Here is an 8,280-nt window from a genome sequence, read left to right on the forward strand (position 1 = left end):
TGTTAAAAGGGGGAAAGAAAGTAGAGACCAGGTACCCCTGGGCTCTGGGGAAGGCATGCAGTCAGTCCCAGCAGGCAGGCAATGGGGATGGGAGGATAGAGTCCTGGAGTTTCCCATAAACCTTTTCTCAAGGGGAACAGCAGTGCAGGCTGACAAGAGGGTGGTGGGGTGAGTCAGGGCCCTGGGGAGAGGGGTGGTGGGCAAGGGACTTGGGGCTTGCTCTAACATGCAAAGTCCAGGTGCCCCATTAACTAGGTTGCTTTTCAAAGAGCGACATACATACAAATACATACACACAGCTACACGCACACATGCAGAGAAGGCTCTGCATTCCCAAGTGTAGGGATCTAGGCTTGCTGGCTGTAGGGAGCTCCAAGTCAGTAGCCAGCCATGTCTCTGCTGGATGACTGTCCACAGTGCCCCTGGGCTAGGGCAAGGCAGGGCAGGGCAGGGTAGATGAGTCCTCTTCTGTGGGAAGGCTGTTCGGTCTCCAAAGTGCTGCTCACCAGGCACCCAAGCCACTCTGAGCCAAATCTGTGAGAGCTGGGGACCGCATGCCTCTGCTCCATGAACTTGCATGTGTGTGGCTGTGCATGTTGGCACAAGATGTATCCCTGCCTGGCTAGAGTCCATCTCTCCCCTCCAGAGCTCCAAGGCGCAGGGGTGCAGACAGAGGAAAGGTGAAGGGGGCCCATGGAGACATCCTCTCCCCCGCCCCACAGGGTCCTGGCCTCCGGGAGGGAGGAGGGGCCTCTCTTATCTCTCTGCCTCCATGGCAGGGTGAGCCCTGGGTTCTGAAGCAGCTTGTTGAGGGGCCAGAGGTGGCCAGTTTGAAGCTGGAGAAGGGGGTGCTGGAGTCCACAGGGATGGCTGTGCCTGGTGGTGCTGTGGGCCCCCAGGGGGTGAGGCTGCAGTTGGCCAGCTGGGTGCCACAAAGCTGCCAGTGGCAGCAAGGGGGAAGTGTGGTGGGGGTGATGTAGCTGTTGTGGCCATTGGGCTGCCGCTACTGCCACTGTGGAAGCTCTCTGAGGCCTTGAGACGTGAGAACATGGTGAGAGCATCAGGGAAGTTGGGAGGGGTGGCAGGGGTGTTGGCAAGAGTGCACATCATTTGGTGGTGGTGGTGGCTGTAGGAGATGTTGGTCTCCTGGAAAAAGGCGCTGAGGGCCGTCTCGAACTGCCAGTGAGCCGCCTGCAGTAGCTGCTTCGCCTGGTCGGCCGCGCAGCCTGCCGTGAGCACGAACTGGTTGATCATGACCTGGTGCTTGAGCTCGTCCATGTTCACCGACATGGCGCCGTCGCGCTACCGGCTCCGGCCGCCTGCGCGCTCGCGCAGCGCCTCAAGCGTCCACCATTAGCGAGCCGGCTCCAGCTAATACCATCAATAAAATTTTGAAAAAAAATTTTCTTCAAAGTGTTTAAAGATTAGTGGCATTAAATCTTTTCTAAATTTCTGGTAGACTTCAGCAGTGAATCCATCAGGACCTGAACTTGTCTTTGTTGGTAGTTTTTTTTGAACTACTTCTGCAATTTCATTGGTTAATATTGTGTTATTTAGAATTTTTTATCTTCTTGATTTAGCTTTGGTAATTCATTTGCATCTAGGAATCTGTCCATTTCTTCTACATTTGCCATCTTATGAGAGGACAGTAGATGGTTATAACTGAAATGTGTTGCCTATTCTTTGTCATACTATTTTCCTAAATCTTGGAAACACCCTAACTGACCATCAGTGGATAAATAGACAAAGAAAATGTGAGGGTTTTTTTATATGCAATGGAGTACTACTGTGCATAAAGAATAATAAACTTGAAACATTTACAAGTAAATGAATGCACCTTGAGACCATATTTTAAGTGGAATAAACCAGACATACATTGTTTCTCTTGCGTGAGAAATCAAAGGGGCAAATAATTAATTAAAAATAATTAAATCAAATTTAGACAAAATGGATGGCACATGTTGAGAAGTGGAAAAAAATGTTCAAACAGAAAACAGAAAAAAAAAAAAGACTAGAAGGAAAAGTATGAAATAATGCGTTTGCAAATAATGAGAGGAAGAAAGATTGAAGGTAGGGAAGGGAAATGGGGAAAAAAGATAGACTGTGTACAGACACAAATTTCCTATGATGAATATGAACATTATGTGTATCAAAGTATACCAAGAAAATTTAATTTTTATTTATTTATTTATTTATTTATTTATTTTTATTTTTGGTGGAACCAGGGATTGAACTCAGACCCTTGCACTTCCTAGGGAAGCACTTATTCCACTGAGCCATCTCCCCAGCCCCAAAATTAAAATTTTAATAACAATATTCCCACAATAGTTTCTACTAGGTGACTATGGAATGGCTACTTTGAAATAGAATTTAACATCACTAGATCAGTCACTTAGATTGATTAAGCAGAAAAAGAACTCTGTGTGTGTGTGTGTGTGTGTGTGTGTGTGGCTAGCTCAGCCTGCCCTCGGGGCTGGGCTCGCACAGCAGGTGGTGCTGGGGATTGAACCAGGTCCCTGTGCTTTGTCTAAGCTTGCCTAAACTGGCACTTTAGACCACTGAACTATCTCACCGGCCCAAAAATGAGCTTTTTTTGGTTAACAAATGCCATCTCTCATAATCAAGAATGTATCTTGAATAACATTATAGAATTTAGACAGAAGGAAAAGCAAGACACTGTATAACTTAATTTTCTATGTTATGGTGAAATTTTTCCAACCATATTGTCGAACTGTTGAGATACACAGTATGGTTTTTATTTGAATGTGTCTTTTATACAGAGCTCTTATGAAAGTTTTTTTTTTGTTAAACAAATCTAAGATTTTTGTTTTTTTAATTTTAGTACAAGATCTACAGGATCTCACTATGTAGATCGGACTCGTAGTGATCTGCCTGTGTTCATCCTCCCAAGAGCTGGGATTACAGGAGAGCGCCACCTCGCCCAGTCTCAATCCCTGGCTCAGCACACCCCGGGGGGTGTGCACGCCAGGGATTGAATCCTGGCCACTGCCTCTGCTTAAGCAGGCCCTTAATCTGCTGAGCTCTTTGGCCGGCCCTACAAATCTAAAATTAAGAAAACCATTTTATTTAAATCTGAATCTATATCACATGCACTGGTTTCCCTTTTTGGGTTACCTCATGGTGTGACTCCTGTCTCTTACATGGCAGTGCTGTATATAATGTATTTGTAGATCAAGATATATATATTTCCTTACTTTTCTCTTTTATAGATTAAATACTGACACCTTTATTAACTAGTTTTGTGGTTTTCAATTCTTTCTCTAGCATATTTAATTAATACTCTTGACATATGATGTTATACACAATTTCGCTGTCAAGAATACCTCTAAGAAAATGAAAACAGGGCCCTGGGAGATGGCTCAGTGGCTTAAGCACCTGCCTGGCAAGTGCACAATCCTGAGTTATCCCTGGTATGAAAGAAAAAAAGAAAGAAAGAAAGAAAGAAGAAAGAAAGAAAGAAAGAAAGAGAGAGAGAGAAGACAATACACAGAAAGAGAAAAGTATATTTGTAAATCATGTATCCAATAAAGGATTTATATTGAGAATATTTGAGTGCATATTACAACTTACCAAAAACAAATAATATGGGGCCAGGGATATAGCTCAGTGGCAAAGCACCTGCCTGGCACACATGAGGTCATGAGTTCAATTCCTAGTACCAAAATAAAATAATTAAAAATGGGCAAGGAATTTGAATAGATATTTGTCCCAAGAAGACCTGAAAAAGTCTGCAAACACATGATAAGATATTCAGCATCATTAATCATTAGGAAAATGCAAACCAAAATCACAGCTGATATACCACTTCTCACTATTAGGACAGTTATAGTAAAAAAGATGACAACAAATATTAGCAAAAGGTTAGGATAGATATATAGTTACATTCTCTTAATGAATAGAGCGATTTGTTCTAATGGCATTTGTAAACAGGATATCATGTCTGCATCTTGTACAGCAATTAACCACTAGGAAAAATGTATGCAATGTGTTAATTATTGAAACTGTCCTACCAATTTGGTTTGAAACTGTCCACTGCTATTTGTTTATCAATAAAATTATAAAAAAATTAGCAAGAATGTGGAGAAATTAACATTTTCTTCAATCCCTGGTCAAAATACAAGATGGTATAACAACCACTTTTGTTTGCTTGTTTTGGTTTGGTTTGGTTTTTTGCACAACTGAGGATTGAATTCAGGCCATTGAGTTTGCCAGGCAAGCGCTTATTCTACTAAGTCATCTCCCCGGCCCCTAACAACCACTTTGAAACATAGTTTGGTCATCCCACCAAAATTTAAAAAGAGTGGTAGGGAGATAGCTCAGTGGCATAAGTGCCTGCCTGGCAAGCACAAGGTCCCCAGTTCATTCCCCCATACCATAAATGAATAAATAAATAAATATATTAAAGAGAATCACTCCCCTCAACTTGAGCAAAGCATAGTAGTTGCAGCTCCTAGGAGAGTGCTGGGGGAAAGGTGGCTCTTCTCTTTCTTTCCATTTGGCTATTCAAGTATTTCTTCCAAAACTGGTGACTGCATCTGTATTTTAGAGGAAGAAATATGGTGAAGAGAAAGAAAACCTATGTCACAGTTTAGATCTGCAGGGTCTGCAATATCTCTCATGCTTAGAAGGTGACAGGATCTTGGGGGCACTACCACTGACTTGCTGCTAGGAGGTGGGGCTTGGTTGGAGGGCAGCCACCCCGGGCAAGACCTGGAAGATCACTTTCTTTTTTCAAGTTACTCCTCCCTCTGCTGCCTGGCTGCCGTGTAATAAGCAGGTGCTCCCTCACCAACTTCCACCCTGACATCTCTGCCAAGCACGCACTGGTTCCCCTGGAAACTGCAAGCCACATAAAACTCCTCCTCCTTGAAACTGTGAGTGGTGAGTGCTTTTTCTCAGCAAAGGGAAGGTGACTAATACACTCAGCAGACTGAAAGAAAGTCAGAAGCCCAGGTTGTATTTTATTGGGAAGGGACTTTTAAAAATACAAGCCCAAACTAAATCTATGCTCATTTCTCCATGTGAGTTCTCCCTCATCAGCTCCAGTTGCCCTTCTGTAGAGGCAAAAGTGTCTGTGTTCTCCTGGACTCTCAGGCAAACTCCAGTCAAATGCAGGGCCCCCGCCCTCCCGGTGGGGGCTGCTGCCCTTGTAGAGTTAGGTGTGAGCACATGCTACATGGTCACCAGCTCAAGTCAGAAGCCCCATAATGATTTTCTCCTTTCTTTCTCTCACACCGTTTCTCTTTTCTGCTCCCATAAAGTATTCAAAAACTCCCAAAGTGAAAGACCAAAACCAATCAGGTGAGGCGGCCCTCCTTGTCTTCTTATAACATCTTGAATCTTTCTACCTAGGAGCAAAACTATTCTACTATCCTTGATTCTGGGCCCCAGGGCTTCATCATCATCTCTTTTCATTCCTGTCTGCTTTAGTAAGAAACAATGTGGACTTTTTTAAAAAAATGTATTTGGTACAGGGTCTCACTATGCAGTTCTGACTCATAGTGATCCTCCTGTTTTCAGCCTCCCCAGAGCTGGGATTACAGGCATGCGCCACCACGCCCAGACTAGCCTGGGGACTGGGCTGGTACAGCATGTAGTATGGGGGATCAAACCCTGGACCCTGTGCTTACCAAAGTAGGTACTTAGCCTGCTGAGCTATCTCACCAGCCCTTGAGCTATCTCACCAGCCCTTAATGTGGACATGTTTAACTCTGCCTTTTCATTTGGGACAAGCCTAGACTTGTGTACCATTTCTACATATGCACAATACACAATTGAGAGCAAAGATTCCCATATGCTACTGTTGCTGCTGCCAGTGAACTTTTATTAAGCATTTACTATGTTCTAGGTCATCTGCTAATTATTTCCCATATGTCAATTAACCCTCAATTTTATAAGGCAAGGTCTTTTTTTATGTCAATTTTACAGATATTACTATACACCTTTGAGAAGCCCCTCACATAACTAGTAGGTGAGATGGCTGGCTTTCATTCAACTCTGTATTATTTTTTCAAGTCTGCATTATTTATCAACTTTGACTCATAGGTCCCATGCTATTATTTCTTTGTTAGAGCTCTTTGAAACCTTGAACTTTAGATCAATACTTTTTGGATGCTAAGATAACTTACCATTTTACCCATTATCAATTGGATAGTTCAGTATCATAAAGTGCATTTACAATATTTCACAGCCATCACCACTACTGTCCATTTGAAAAAAAAAATTGTCATCATTCCAAATAGAAAATGTGTATTCATTAAATAATAACTTGCATTATCCCCTTTACCAGAACTGGATTTCCCATACTCTGCTTTCTGTCCATAAATCTGTGTAGTTTATGTACCTCCCATATGTCAAATCATACCACACTTCTTCTTTGTTGGATTGGTATATCTCTTGCAGAATGATAGAATGAGCAATTCCAGCCTATTTAAGACATTTGAAATTTGCCTCACCATTCCTATTCTCTGTGTGATACTCAGTCCTGAATCTCAATATTCACCCACTCCTTTCAATCTCTGGCCACAGCGTTTCAGATAGGGTGGCTTCAAGAGTCACCCAGCAGTGCTCCAAGTTCTGGCCTCTGCTGCACTCTGTTCCAGGGATGCTGCACTGCGTGTGTGTAGTGCAGATGAACATCCGTGTCGCACTTCAGTGTTTACCAAGTGCTTTCTTATAACATGTCTCACTTGCTCCTCACAATATCTGTATGAGACAGCGCAGTATTTTATAAATAAGGAGGCTAAGAACTGCAGCTGGGGTAACTTCGCACATTCATGTGGCTAGCAAAGGACCAAGAGTCCTGGCTTTTCTATGTAGTTCTGTGTCCTCCCCTCCAAAATTATCCCCCTCATTCAAGTCCTCCTCCTCCTCCTCTTCCTCCTCCTCCTCCTCCTCCTCTGCGTCCTCAGCCTTCTCCCTCTCCTCCTTCTTTTTTGTTTTTGAGACAGTCTTTCTATATAGGTTAGCCTAGTCTTAAAAATCACTATATGGCCCAGGCTGGCTTTAAAGTCATGGCAATCCTCCTGCATCAGGTTCCCAAGTGCTGGAATTACACCTGTGTGCCACCCTGCCTGGTTATACACTTATTCTTTTAAAGAAGCTCAACCATTGGGTAGAACAGAGGAATGCTGAATGATTGTGTGTGTGTGTGTGTGTGTGTGTGTGTGTGTGTGTGTTAAGTGAAGGAGTCGGAAAAAAGGAGAGATCAAACTCATTTTGCCCCATTTAAATTCTGAGTTTATATTTTTGTTTCCCCAATGATTCAATTCAGTTAAATCTGAATCTTTTCCATTACTTAGTGCTGTACTATAGTTTATAGGAAATAAAAATGATAGAGAATTATCCCATAAATACATGCACATATTTCTAGGTTTCTTTCCCCATGTATTTAACAGCTTTCCTACCCTCATTGAACGATACTAGAGAACAGATATGTCTAGTCAGTGCACCCTCTTCCAAAGCCTGTGACTATCTCAGAACAAGTTTATTCCTGAAATCTCCCTGGCCTTACTCCATGTCCTCTCAAAATTCTAGTATAAAAGATGTTGCCTAAATGCATACTCAGCCAGGCCTTATGCTTCAAAGATAATAGGAGAGTGGACGGTTCCTGTCACTCATCCAGACAGCTGTTCAGCCCTCAGCTCTGCAGAACCATTCCCTGGAGAGGCTGACTCAGAGGTTAAAAGCTAAATGTTTGTTAACACTTCTGCACAAATTATAACAGAGATGAGTTCTGGCCTATAGGTATAGATGGAGATATGCTAATGGCATTTTACCAAATTCCTCTGGGCACATGAGCCTCTGCCCATCTTACCTATGAGTTCTCTCATAAAGATTTCTCCAGTACTTCTAGGAGTCTCCTAAGCATAGCTCACATGTCCTTGCAAATAAATTTTCTCTCTTTACTGGGACCCATCCTCCTATGTCCAGTATCCACCAGCTTCCTGGAGCATCAGTGCCTCTGAAGCAGCTGAGGCAGAGTTTTTGAGTGCTGAAGTGTTGCAATGCTGTGCTACCACTAGGGCAGAGGACCTGGTATGTTGTGACACTATTAGGAGGAACAAAAAAGGAAACTCGCTATGTGAGGTTACCAAAAGGTATCTCCTTTAATTTTTTTCTTTTCCACTTTTTTTAAACTTTTTTTTCAAAGTAAAAATTGTATTTTATTTTTTCCCATAATTTTATTGAGAAACAAATAACAATGAGACAGTTTCAAATCGAATTGGTAGGACAGTTTCAATAATTAACACATTGCAT

At 42.6% G+C, this 8,280-nt stretch overlaps 1 pseudogene; it reads right to left on the bottom strand.

Moving 5' to 3' along the window:
- On the bottom strand, positions 1-1,298 carry LOC101576279 (annotated as a pseudogene).
- Positions 1,299-8,280: the final 6,982 nt, after the last annotated feature.

This window comes from Octodon degus, unplaced genomic scaffold (genome assembly GCF_000260255.1).
Source record: "Octodon degus isolate 3935 unplaced genomic scaffold, OctDeg1.0 scaffold00122, whole genome shotgun sequence".
Lineage (NCBI taxonomy): Eukaryota > Metazoa > Chordata > Mammalia > Rodentia > Octodontidae > Octodon > Octodon degus.